The sequence below is a fragment of the Haematobia irritans genome, chromosome 1 (assembly GCF_050003625.1).
Source record: "Haematobia irritans isolate KBUSLIRL chromosome 1, ASM5000362v1, whole genome shotgun sequence".
Taxonomy (NCBI): domain Eukaryota; kingdom Metazoa; phylum Arthropoda; class Insecta; order Diptera; family Muscidae; genus Haematobia; species Haematobia irritans.
The window spans coordinates 22228585-22243906 of record NC_134397.1 but is presented as its reverse complement, the minus strand read 5'-3'; positions in this window follow the sequence as shown (position 1 = coordinate 22243906).

Here is a 15322-nt window from a genome sequence, read left to right as displayed (position 1 = left end):
ATTTCGGACTACATTTACATATAAACCGATGCCCAGATTAGACTTCTCGAGCTTCATGACACCTTGCTTTTTATCCGATATGATTAAGATTCAACATGTGATGTCAGAATTCGTGACCTAGCTACCATGCAGAAATTCGTCCATATTGATCCATATCCGTCTACTACATAGTGCATTATTGATAGCAATATATATTTCAATTTATCTTGTTTTCATAGATATGACCTCCCAAGGGATGGCAAGTGTACATTAATGAATTTTAAAATAACGCCAATAAATATATATATTTTTTTGTTTTTGAAAAAAAAAAAAATGTTTTCTGGCTAGTTTGTCGAAAATTTAATTATTTTCTGCTATAAATTTTGTTTGATGTGGCTAGTTTTGTTCCATAATAGTTGGCAACACTGCTTAAAATATCGATTCTCTCTAACGGTATTTTGGATGTTTGGACACCAGGGATGGAAAATACAATTTTTAAGAAAGTACAAAAGAGGAATATTTTTGAGCGAAAAAGTACTTTTCACTAAATTTTAACAAAAATTCCATTGGAAGTTTATTGTCAAGAGATCCTTTCGACTGAATTTTAAAGAAAATAAAATTTTGTTTGTCAACTCCTTCATTTTAAATATTTTTTTTAGTTTTATATCCGCTTTTTTTAGTTTTATAACCGCTTAAAGACGACCGTAGTACTGTAATCAGGGTTGCCGCAGTTGTACTTCATGGTACTTCATAAACAGAGAACGAAGCCGACCCATTTTTGTCGGCGGCGGCTGACACTACATTTTTGCCTCCGGCGACGGCGGCTTGACGGCTAAACTGATATAAATTTGTCTATTCAGCAGCGTACAATTATCCATTATAAAACCAATTTGATGTCATCCAGATGTTAATGATATTAATTGTACAATCAAACTTAACAGGTTGGCTGATAAGTCCCCGGTCTGACACCTAGATCGCTAGTCGCTAGTATTAAATGCATATTATTTTTATATAGTACCAACCTTCAAATGATTCGTGTCAAAATTGGACGTCTGCAAGTCAATTAATTTGCGGGATAGAGCGTCTTTTGTGAAGCAAATTTTAGTTATTGTGAAAAAAATTAAAAAAAAGGAATTTCGTGTTTTGATAAAATCCTGTTTTCTGAAGGAAAAACCTACGGTGGAAGCAAAAACTTGGCTTGATAATGAGTTTCCGGACTCTGCCCCAGGGAAATCAACAATAATTGATTGGTATGCAAAATTCAAGTGTGGTGAAATGAGCACGGAGAACGGTGAACGCAGTGGATGCCCGAAAGAGGTGGTTACCGACGAAAACATCAAAAAAATCCACAAAATGATTTTGAATGACCGTAAAATGAAGTTGATCGAGATAGCAGAGGCCTTAAAGATATCAAAGGAACGTGTTGGTCATATCATTCATCAATATTTGGATATGCGGAAGCTCTGTGCAAAATGGGTGCCGCGCTAGCTCACATTTGACCAAAAACAACAACGTGTTGATGATTCTGAGCGGTGTTTGCAGCTGTTAACTCGTAATACACCCGAGTTTTTCCGTCGATATGTGACAATGGATGAAACATTGCTGCATCACTACACTCCTGAGTCCAATCGACAGTCGGCTGAGTGGGCAGCGACCGGTGAACCGTCTCCGAAGCGTGGAAAGACTCAAAAGTCCGCTGGCAAAGTAATGGCCTCTGTTTTTTGGGATGCGCATGGAATAATTTTTATCGATTATCTTGAGAAGGGAAAAACCATCAACAGTGACTATTATATGGCGTTATTGGAGCGTTTGAAGGTCAAAATCGCGGCAAAACGACCCCATACGAAGAAGAAAAAAGTGTTATTCCACCAAGACAACGCACCGGCCCACAAGTCATTTAGAACGATGACAAAAATTCATAAATTGGGCTTCGAATTGCTTCCCCACCCACCGTATTTCCCAGATCTGGCCCCAGCGACTTTTTCTTGTTCTCAGACCTCAAAAGGATGCTCGCAGGAAAAAAAATTGGCTGCAATGAAGAGGTGATCGCCGAAACTGAGGCCTATTTTGAAGCAAAAATATTGATTTAAATCAATATTTTTGATTAATTGGCGGCTTAGTTTGAGTCGATTTGAGTCGATATATTCAGCGGTGGCTCTGATTGGCAAAAACTGGTCGACGGTGGCTAAAATCGGCCGCACGACTCGGCGACTTCATTCTCTGTTCATAAATTTTCTGTAGATAAATAAAAATAAATTTTGACAAAATTTTCTATAGAAATAAAATTTTCACAAAATTCTCTATAGAAATAAAATTTTACCAAAATAAATAAAAAATAAAATTTTCTATGAAAAAAAAAAAAATTTAACAAAATTGTCTAAAGAAATAAAATTTTGACAAAAGAAATAAATTTTTTCTAAAGAAATAAAATTTTCTATAGAAATAACATTTTCTAAAGAAATAAAATTTTGACAAAAGAAATAAATTTTTTCTAAAGAAATAAAATTTTCTATAGAAATAACATTTTCTAAAGAAATAAAATTTTGACAAAATTTTCTATAGAAATACAATTTTGATAAAATTTTCTATAGAAATAACATTTTAATAACATTTTCTAAAGAAATAAAATTTTGACAAAATTTTCTATAGAAATACAATTTTGATAAAATTTTCTATAGAAATAAAATTTAACAAAATTTTCTAAAGAAATAACATCTTAACACAATATTCTATGAAAATAAAATTTTAACAAGACTTTCTAAAGAAACAAAATTTTGACAAAGAAATCAAATTTTCTATAGAAATAACATTTTATAACATTTTCTATAGAAATAAAATTTTGACAAAATTTTCTATAGAAATACAATTTTGATAAAATTTTCTATAGAAATAACATTTATACAAAATTTTCTAAGGAAATAACATTTTAACACAATTTTCTAAAGAAATAAAATTTTGACAAAATTTTCTATAGACATAAAATTTTGACAAAATTTTCTATAGACATAAAATTTTGACAAAATTTTCTATAGACATAAAATTTTGACGAAATTTTCTATAGAAATAAAATGTTGACAAAATTTTCTGTGGAAATAAAATTTTGACAAAGCTTTCTGAATGGTGTCTGAGTTGTTTAAAAACTTTCTTAAAATATTAAAATATTTTGTCATAACTAATGTACCATATATCTGATATCGGCTCAAAAATGTCTGCACAAAAAAGTATTGAAAAAAGTATTATAGTACTGCATTTTCCATCCCTGTTGGACAATCTTTGCAAGTAACAGTTTTTTTGAATAAATAAATGAATAAAGGAATTAGGTTAGTTCGATTATTTAGGGGCGAAATCAATTTTAATCATTAGTAAGCTTTGCAATTATGGTTTTGTGTACTTACAAAATAAATAAAAATATATTGAAAAAATATATTTATCGAACTTTTAATTTACTTTTTGAGGCGTATGCAGAGAATTAAGCCGCCGAATAGCGGCGCTGATTTTATGTCAACTCACCTCGACTCAAATTAAGCCGCCAATTAATCAAAAATATTTATTCAAAGCAGAAAAATTGATTTATAATTGTTGTATTTTTGTCAAAATTTTAAATTTTCGATCCACAATGATTCAATATCAACTTTTTATAATAATTTCGCAAAAATCTTGCTCAAAATATATTAATGATATGTAACTTTGATTTTAAGATTGGTTGTACAACTAATCTGATAAAGCTTTAAATAATGTCAATTTGATTTTATAATGGATAAATGTCCGCCGCTGAATATACAATTTTATATCGGCTTAGCCGTCAAATCTTCCTTTATTTCTAATACATATCTATCGACCGATAAATCATAAATACACTTTTGCGAAGTTGCCCCAAAATGGGTTCAGATTTAAATGTTTCCCATATTTTTATACCCTGCGCCACACTGTGGAACAGGATATTATAAGTTAGTGCATATGTTTGCAACACCCAGAAGGAGACGAGATAGACACATGGTGTCTTTGGCAAAAATGTTCAGGGTGGGCTCCTGAGTCGATATAGCCATGTCCGTCTGTCCGTGAACAAATTTTTGTAACCAATGTCTAGGTTGCAGTTTTAGTCCAATCGACTTCAAATTTGGCACATCGGTTCAGATTTAGATATATCTCCCATATATAGCTTTCGCCCGATTTACACTCATATGACCACAGTGGCCAATCTTTTACTCCGATTTAATTGAAATTTTGCACAGAGAGTAGAATTAGTATTGTAAATATGCGTGCCAAATTTGGTTGAAATCGGTTCAGATTTAGATATAGCTCCCATATATATGTTTTTCTGATTTCGACAAAAATTGTCAAAATACCAACATTTTACTTATAAAATCGCCACTGCTTAGTCGAAAAGTTGTAAAAATTACTCTAATTTTCCTTAACTTCTAATACATATATATCGAGCGATAAATCATAAATAAACTTTTGCGAAGATGTTTCCCATATTTTTTTACTAACATTGTGTTCCACCCTAGTGCATTAGTGGACTTAAATTTTGAGTCTATAGATTTTGTAGAAGTCTATCAAATTCTATCCAGATCGAGCGATATTTATATGTATGTATTTGGGACATACCTTTATATATAGCCCCCAACACATTTGACGGATGTGATATGGTATCGAAAATATAGATCTACAAAGAGGTGCAGGGTATAATATAGTCGGCACCGCCCGACTTTAGACTTTCCTTACTTGTTTTTTACTAACATTTTGTTCCACCCCAGGGCATTAGCCGACTTAAATTTAAAGTCTATAAATATTGTAGAACACATTTGATGGATTTGATATGGTATCGAAAATGTGGATCTACAAAGTGGTGCAGGGTATAATATAGTCGGCCTCGCCCGACTTTAGACTTTCCTTACTTGTTTAATATTAATTTAATTAATTGCTTAATATTAATTTATGTTCTTGCTAAAATAAAAATGTTCTTAAATTTTTGTTTCCTTTTTAAATGTTCTGATTTTGCCTATTTAAAATCTGGCGAACATACCTTTGACTTTTTATATTATTGCACAATTTTTTATAGCCAATATCCAAATAGAAGCCAAGTGTATAAAATGCACGCTGCCATTGTTCGGGTCACCCTAATAAACCAATCGACAGCGAATGAAGGCAGCCTCCAATGGTAGTCACCATTTGAACAACAACAATCCTTTTACTAGCGCTACATACCATACCACGAACATTTCTACTTATTGTCGCAACTTACTTGCATGTTGTTACAGTTATTTTCAGCCAGTTGCATTGCTTTTGCTGGTCCATTTATACTACAACGATCTTTTGATTAGAAAAGAAAAATACCAATAATATTCTTATTATTTACTTGCCCGCTTGAAATCCCAATTAGAATTCTTTGTTTGTGACAGTTAACAATGGATTGACCGATATGTTTAAGTGCTCACACAATCTACTCTCTTTTGCTCCTCTCTTTTTCTTATTGAGTGATTTCTTATTGACTAGAGTTGCCATAGTTTCAAGTGAGTTGCAAGCTTTTTATATGTACTACATAGTAATTTGGCATTTTGTAAAATATACATAGCACAATTTGTTATCAACTGCAGTTTCTAAATTCACAAGAAATAAAATAGAGACTACGGTATATAAGGGAACTCGATATTACAGATTTGTGGTATAAAAATGCGTTCTAAATTTAGAGTAACTTTCATTTCGGCATTACAACATTTTGTGCATTGGCAACCCTGGATTATCTATATCTATTTGGAATTTACGGTATGTTAGAGATACCATTATAGAATAAATCCAACATGCCGGATGACAAATGAAACAGGAGAATATCGTAGACCCTTTTGTGAACAAATATTAATATTAAGGTTTTACTTCCACCGCCTATATAAAAAATGATAATTGATTTTTGTTCATCTGCTACACACAAAGAAAATTTCATTAAAATTCAGCCAACGAAAAATTTTCATTGTTATAACGAAACAATTTCATTAATAGAATGAAAATATTCGTTAATGGTACGAAACCTTACGTTGATTTACAGAAAATTCGTTATAATAACGAAAAATTTCCTTGTATTAACGAATTTGTTTCATTGGCTGACTTTTAACGACACATTTCGTTAATATAACGAAACTTTTTCTATTAGTGTACAACCTTAATGCTGAGCCGATACCATTCTCTGTTTGGAGGTATATTTGGAATATTGTATGATTGACAGCCCTATCATAGGATAGTCAATATAGTAATCCCTCGATTTACGTCGTGATTGCTTCCGGAACTTGACGACGTTAATCGAAACGACGTAAACCGAATTTAAAATTGCTCGTACTTACGGAATTTTTTAGTGATCTAGTTTGGTTTTATTCCATACCCACTGATATTTGTCCGATCACATTTTTTTTTAATTTGTTCATGCAATTAAATAAAGTTTTTATTATTACTAATAACAAAAATAAAAGACTATCACGCTAGAACGTGTAAAACTCCCAAATATGTCTATGTTTTGTTCTGAAATTCGCTGAAGTTCGTTAACATGAACATTTTCGCTAACGTGAACTCTCTTGGTTTTAATTAGTTCACGTTACCGCGAGTACACAGTAATTTCGGTAAGAATTTCAGAAAAAAGTGTTTCGATGTCATCATCGTTGATACTTATTTTACTTATGGAAGGCGTTTCTGATAAAGTGGGCAAAAAATCGGCGACGTAAATCGAATGGCGACGTAAATCGAAGTTTGATGGGAAAAAATTTGACGACGTAAATCGAAACAACGTAAACCGAGACGACGTAAATCGAGGGATTACTGTACTCCAAAAATGTATAAAGAATTATAATGAAATATTGGATGAATTTTAAGGCTGGTAATATGTTTGGTTTTCGAATTGAAAATAACTTTACTTTTATTCGAATTTAAATCGGTTGAAAGATATATATGTTAACTATATCTAAATATGAATCGATTTCACCGAAATTTAGACTGCCATCAGTTGTACTCTTGGTGCAAAATTTTAAGGAAATAAAGGCAAAAATCTGGACTCTGGGCCACTTAAATCCATATCGGCCGTAAAATATATATGAGAGTTATATATAAATCTGAACCGAATGGAACCAAAATAAGCACGTATAGCTAGAATGTTAATTCTACTACCTGTGCACGTAAATAGGCGTTAAACTTAGGCCTCTGTGGTCATATAAGTGTAAATCGGGCGAAAGATATATATGGGAGCTATATTTAAATCTGAAGCGATTTCAACAAAATTTGACACGCACAGTTTAATTTAATTTTAATTCTATTCCCTGGAAAAAATTTCACGAAATCAGTGTAAAACTTTGGCCACTGTGACAATAGGGCGAAAATAATCGTTTAGAATTATATCCTCGTTATTTGCATTAACTCCGATCAAACATTTTTAATAGAAGCAGTTGGTTTACACGATTAAAGCCAGCAAAAAAGAGTTTTTGCTGGAAATTTCATACATGTAGGAGCTATACCTCATTTGACATCTACAGTATTTGTATCACGGTTGCAACTCGTGCCAAGAATAATCCACCAAAAAGTTTAAGAAAAATTTTCCAAAAATCTATCTAATTAAAACAATTTATTTTGAAGTGGTTGATCAAATTTTTTTGGTTAGTATATAAAAATTATTGTGTTATTGGAAAGACAAGTTTTATTCTACAAAAGTTTATTTCTACAAAAAAATTTGTCAAAATTTTATTTCTATAGAAAATTTTGTCAAAATTTTATTTCAAAAGAAAATTTTTTCAAAATTTTATTTTTAGAGAAACTTTTATTTCTATAGAAAATGTTGTCAAAATTTTATTTGTATAGAAAATTTCGTCAGCATTTTATATCTATAGAAAATTTTGTCGATATTGTATTTGTATAGAAAATTTTGTCAACATTTTATTTCTATAGAAAATTTTGTCAAAATTTTATTTCTATAGAAAACTCTTTCAAAACTTTATATCTGTGGAAACATTTTGTACATTTTTATTTCTAAGAAAATTTTTGCATAATTTAATTTTTATAGAAAATCAAAATTTTATTTCTATAGAAAGTTGTACCTCTTAATTCGAAAATCGTAAAAAAAAGTATGCTTTTGTTGATGGAATGAAATTAATAATTTTGTTTTAATATTATTTACATTATAGATTTTTTGACGATTTTTAAAATAGAAGTGAGTATTATGACGATTTCTTCGGAAAAAAGTGACGATTTTTCCAGAAATTTTATTGGCAGCCCTGGATAACGGATTTAATGAGTATTATTGATCACTTGACAACTCAATATTCTGCAGTTTGGATATCAGAGCGCATCACTTAGCAGCATTAGACTTGTTCGCTTACTAAAATTTTTCTTTGATTATCAAGAGTTTGTGTTTTATCAAAAAACAATTTTTTTATGGAAAATGTGTACGTAAAAGGTTACAAAGGTAAGATAATGCAAACATATGGTCACAGTAGAGGTGTGCGCGTGACTGAAATTTTTACACACATTCACGAAGCAAAATGTTTATTTACACACGATACCCCTGAAAACATTTTCTATCGAAAGTGTATCGAAGTTGTTTCGCCCTGGAAGATAAAACTTTCATAGGCGATATCATTTTAGTGTCCCCGTTCGGGAACAAATGTCCCACTACGCTATAGTGTTCTCGGGGAATCGAACCAGTGACTAAAGAAGTCAAAAAAGCGATAGTTATTTTTTAAAAAATAAAAATGATGATCGGCCGCACCGAGCTTTGAACTCGGAACCTTTCATTTTCAAGTCAGAGGCTCTCCCTATGTGCTACCCACGCTCGTTGGTTGATAGTGACTTTTTACACACATGTACTCTCAAAGAGGTGCTATTGAAAAATTCGCCATGTAGATGTATGGAGTCTATATTTAGATTTTTGATCGCTGTTAGAGTTGAATTTGTTTCGAAACGGAAACACCCCATGCGATAGTACTACCAGAAAACTTCCAGGCGATCCGAAGTAGTGACATTTTAGCGAAAGACGATAAAACAATCACCCAAATGCTTGCAGGGACATGTGATAGTCAATCCCACACACGCACATTCACGAAATGAAAACCAATACTTACGTACGAACTACTTTTAAAGACTCACGCTCGCGCACGATTCACGTTATTCACGACAAATTCACGAGACTCACGACATTTTTCACACGGAAATCAGCAAAAGTAACAAAATTCAAAAATAGAATATAATTCGAGAGCTAAATTAATTTCTGTTAACATACGAGTATGAATTAGATTTTGATTTTTTCGTGAGCGTGATTTTGCAGAAATTTTATTCACGCACATTCACGAACCGATTTTTTTTTCTCACGCACGACATATTTATTTTAGTCCCATTCACGCACATTCACAAGAGTTGCTTTGGATTTTGTTCACGACTCACGTGATTCACGCGTGTTACGAGAATTTCGAGTCACGCGCACAATGTCATGGCAAAATTTTCTATCGAAGTATTTTGGCAAAATTTTCTATCGAAATAAAATGTTGACAAAATTTTCTATCGAAATGAAATTTTGAAAAATTTTATTCTAGAAATAAAATTTTGACAAAATTTTCTATAGAAATAAAACGTAGACAAAATTTTCTATAGAAATAAAATGTTCACAAAATTTTCTATAGAAATAAAATTTTGACAAAATTTTCTATTGAAATAAATTAATATAAAATTTTGACAAAATTTTCTATAGAATTTTGACAAAATTTTCTATAGAAATAAAATTTTGATAAAATTTTCTATAGAAATAAAATTTGGACAAAATTTTCTATAGAAATAAAAATTGGACCAAATTTTCTATAGAAATAAAATTTTGACAAAATTTTCTATAGAAATAAATTAATATAAAATTTTGACAAAATTTTCTATAGAATTTTGATAAAATTTTCTATAGAAATAAAATTTAGACAAAATTTTTTATAAAAATAACATTTTGACAAAATTTTCTATAGAAATAAAATTTTGACAAAATTTTCTATAGAAGTAAAATTTTGACAAAATTTTCCATAGAAATAAAATTTTGACAAAATTTTCTATTGAAATAAAATTTTGACAAAATTTTCTATAGAAATAAAATTTAGACAAAATGTAGTAATACATTTTTGAAAAAATTTTCTATATTTTTTTTATTTTATAGAAATAAAATTTCGCAAAAATTTTTACAGAAATAAAATTTTGACAAAATTTTCCATAGAAATAAAATTTTGAGAAAATTTTCTATAAAAAAAAAATTTGACAAAATTTTCTATAGAAATAAAATTTAGACAAAATTTTCCATAGAAATAAATTAATATAAAATTTTTACAAATTTTTTTATAGAAATAAAATTTTGACAAAAATTGCAATAAAATTATGATCTTGACAAAATTTTTACAGAAATAAAATTTTGACAAAATTTTCTATAGAATAAAATTTTGACAAAATTTTCTATAGAAATAAAATTTTGTCAAAATTTTCTATAGAAATAAAATTTTGACAAAATTTTCGATAGGTATACAATTTTGACAAATTTTCTTTATTAATAACTTGAAAGGTGGTAGAAATTAACCTTATATCTTAGAATTTTTATTTATTACGAATAACCATTTAGTGAAGGGCCTTCACTTGAACCATACCAATGACTGCAGCCGATTTTCTCTCTGTATCGTCCGGATAAATTCTTTTGGACTTACCTGCAAAGAAAAAAACAAGATACATAAAATTAGACTATTTATTAAAGAATTAAAAATCAGTTCTTTTAATATAATGTCCTATGGACTAAGGATATAAAAGTCGAATATCGAAAAATCGTAGTTTTTCCAAAAAAAAAAAAATCGAATAGCCGAATTTTTGTAATCTTAAACTCAAATTTTTAGGAAATTGTGTCAAGCATAATGTCGATGAAAATTTTATGTTAACCAATATCGATTAATCGATATTTGATATAAATAGATACTTTGTCAAGAATTTATTTCTATCAAAAGTTTTGTCCAAATTTTATTTCTATTGCAAATTTTTTCAAAATTTTATTTCTATCGAAAATTTTGCCAAAACTTTATTTATATCGAAAATTTAGCCAAAATTTTATTTCCATAGAAAATTTTGTACAAATTGTATTTCTATCGAAAATTTTGTCAAAATTTTATTTCTATTGAAAATTTTTTCAAAATTTTATTTCTATCGAAAATTTTGCCAAAACTTTATTTATATCGAAAATTTAGTCAAAATTTTATTTCCATAGAAAATTTTGTCCAAATGATATTTCTATAGAAAATTTTGTCAAAATTTAATTTCTATAGACAATTTTCGACTTATGGAATTTTTATTTTAGCCAATAATCCAAAATTTCTCGTATAATATTTTTCTGCCATTGTTTATAATGCATACAATTTTTTTTCCTAAACTCTTGCCACATAAAATAGAAAAATGTCTCTACCACACAGTCATGTTATGTTCAAAATCTTTATGTTTCAACAACGACTTCACATGCTGTTATGCCGTATTTAGATAAAACTTTTGCCTTGCTAGAAAGACTCCGATGCAGCCTATGATTAAGAAAATAGACAAATCTAAAACAGCATCCGGTAAGAAATTAATGAAAAATAATTTTAAACTGATTTAACTTCCGGCATCAGACGGAAAGAACATTTCTGCCAAATTAGCTATAATCTAAAGCTCATTTGGTTTCACTTCGAGCAACAAAGCATAGCGCTCAAGCCAAAGCGAATTAAATGTGAAATGATGGTAAAAATGGAGCAACAGCCAGACAAGAGTATAAAACTCATATATGTTCATAGACATACACACATACAACTTAGTAAGCCTCCTCAGGATAGAAATAAGGACAAAGATGTATATTGTCTGAGGAAATAACCCAACTTTGTTGAAACCACACATATCACACCAGCAGCCAACCAACTACTCTATATAGCGTCTCTTGATACTGATACAAATGTAATGCAATGTCAAAACTTTTGCAGTAGCTATATAAACTTGAAGAAATAAATTGAGAGATGTGCAAAAAAATTAAAATATTAAAAAATAAAATATTAAAAAAAAAAATAAATATATAAATATAAAACATTAAATATAGGTCTCATATCCTACATACAACCCATGGCTGGAAATTTCCTGAATCAATCCAATGACCAATTTATCCTATGGCACAGGCTATACCAACATAGAAATTAGAGCATTGCATCGGTCATATATTTTTGTGTTCGAGAACATCTCGAAGCCCAACAAGTAAGGTAGAGATTTGTAGTCGTTCCCGTTTGGACCGATGTTTGTAAGTTCGAATACAACCATAACTCGTTCTCGTTTGTGTTGTATGAAACGGTCAATCAAACAACTTCAGTCTTCGGGATCAAACACAACGAGTCAAATTGTTTTCGAAAACAAAGTGAAGGAATCGAGGATTTCGAATCTTTTTTTTGCCCTCACGTAGTAACAATAACAACAACTTTTATATGTATTGTACGTTTGTTTAGTTGTAAGTTGATGGAAAGGCGCTTGTGTATGAAGTAAAAAAAAAAATAACATAAAGTGGACAAAACCTTCTGCATTTCTATGTAAAAAGCTATTGACAGCAAAACAAAATATTGCTCAAGTTTTTAGGAGAAACATTTGGGATGATATTTTTGGGCATTATAGTAAGTAATCGTTACAAATGCAATTCACTTTTTCGTATAAAAAATAAGGGGCATTCGTATTTAAAGGAAATAAAATATTTTTCCTTTTTCTATAGAAATAAAATTTTGACAAAATTTTCCATAGAAATAAAATGTCGACAAAATTTTCTATTGAAATAAAATTTTCACAAAATTTTCTAGATAAATAAAATTTTGACAAAATTTTCTATAGAAATAAAATTTTTGATAAAATTTTCTATAAAAATAAAATTTTGACAAAATTTTCTATAGAAATAAAATTTTGACAAAATTTTCTATAGAAATACAATTTTGATAGAATTTTCTATAGAAATAGAATTTTGATAATTTTTTTTTATAGATGTTAACAACAACATTATTAACAACATTTTTTATAGAAATAAAATTTTCTATAGAAATAAAATTTTGATAAAATTTTCTATAGAAATAAAATTTTGATACAAATTTTTATAGAAATAAAATTTTCACAAAGTTTTCTATAGAAATAAAATTTTGATAAAATTTTCTATAGAAATACAATGTTGATAAAATTTTCTATACAAATAAAATTTTGATAAAATATGGCAAGTTTCAAGTCGATAGCTTGTTTCGTTCGGAAGTTAGCGTGATTTCAACAGACGGTCGGACGGACATGCGTAGATCGACTCAGAATTTCACCGCGACCCAGAATATATATACTTTATGGGGTCTTAGAACAATATTTCGATGTATTACAAACGGAATGACAAACTTAATATACCCCCTTCCTATGGTGGATGGTATAAAAAACAGACAAAAAATACAAAAATAAATTTACTTTTGCTACTTACATATAAAAACATAACAAATTTAAACATTTACCTTGTTAGAATTACTCATTTTATCGTCCATAAGCTTTACTATTAATTACACACTTATATCTAAAGAAACACAATCTGTATGACTTCTTTTCTCATTAAGTATGATTCCATTTTTTGTCATAACATACTCGAGAACTTTGCAAATTCCCGAAACTCCCGCTAAATGTTCGAGTATTCTCGATTATCCCGTTTCACCAAATGCAATCGAATGTTTGCTTGCGACCGAGAATAGAAACAAATGCACAACTTCAATGATGTGACGTCACAACAACATTCACTCGATACTGAATTATTGGGTGTGATTCAAACCATGTCTCATTCATACATTTACATTCATTCGAACCGATTCGATCAAGCCAGTGTTCTCATTTTATTCATTCGATCAATGAAGATTATTCAGTCTTCTCGAACCGTTTCATGAGTGCAGTTGTGTGCGCTATAAATGAATGTTCTCATGCAATGCTCTAATAGAAATTTAAGAAACAAAAGAATAAAAACGCGTTTTTACTTTCAAAGCTGAAGAATTTTTATGAATTTACAATGTTTTTAGTTCAGTATTTTCTTCAGTGTAGTACACACGAGTTCAGATAAAAGCCATTGATGATGTGCCAAAGAGGAGGATTAAAATAAAAGAAAATCCCACACAATAAAATACAAGAAAAAGCTTTTAAAATACTACAAAACAACAATAACACAATGGGAACAAGAAATACAAGATAGACAGAAATGACGTAAAAAAAAGAAAAATTACTAAAAGTTAAGAAACATTTGAATCAGTTGTATCAGCCACCAACCAACCATAAAATAAAAGAAACAATTTGAGCAACCATTACAGTTTTTTTTTCATCTATCTTCCATAAACTCCCAAGTATTTTAAGAACACATAAAACATTCTTTAATCATTGCATTCTTACAAAGATGAATATATCCCGTTACTGGATTATAACTATGGCCATTACATATGATTATAGAGATGGATGGATAGGGTATTTAAAGAGGACATAACGGCCTTAAAGTAGAGCTGCAAATCTATCGATAGTTACACCATTCGATATTTTCCATATTAAAAAAACAAAAATAATCGATAGTATCGATACCATCGGATTTTTTGCAACAACTACTTTGAAATGTTCTTCATTATTTTAATTTTGTAAACATTTTATTTCTATAGAAAATTTTGTCAAAATTTAATTTCTATACAAAATTTTGTCAAAATTTTATTTCTATAGAAACTTTTGTCAAACTTTTATTTTTATACTAAATTTTGTCAAAATTTTATTTCTATAGAGAATTTTGTCAAAATTTTATTTCCATAGAAAATTTTGTCAAAATTTAATTTCTATACAAAATTTTGTCAAAATTTTATTTCTATAGAAAATTTTGTCAAAATTTCATTTCTATAGAAAATTTTTTCAAAATTTTATTTCTATAGAAAATTTTATCAAAAGTTTATTTCTATAGAAAATTTTATCAAAATGTTATTTCTATAAAAAATTTTTTCAAAATTTTATTTCTATAGAAAATTTTGTCAAAATTTTATTTCTATAGAAATTTTTTTCAAAATTTATTTTCTATAGAAAATTTTGTCAAAATTTTATTTCTATAGAAAATTTTGTCAAAATTTTTTTTCTATAGAAAATTTTGTCAAAATTTTATTTCTATAGAAAATTTTGTCAAACTTTTATTTTTATACTAAATTTTGTCAAAAATTTTTTTTTATAGAAAATTTTGTCAAACTTTTATTTTTATACTAAATTTAGTCAAAATTTTATTCTATAGAATAAAATAAAAATTTTATTTCTATAGAAAATTTTGTCAAAATTTATTTTCTAT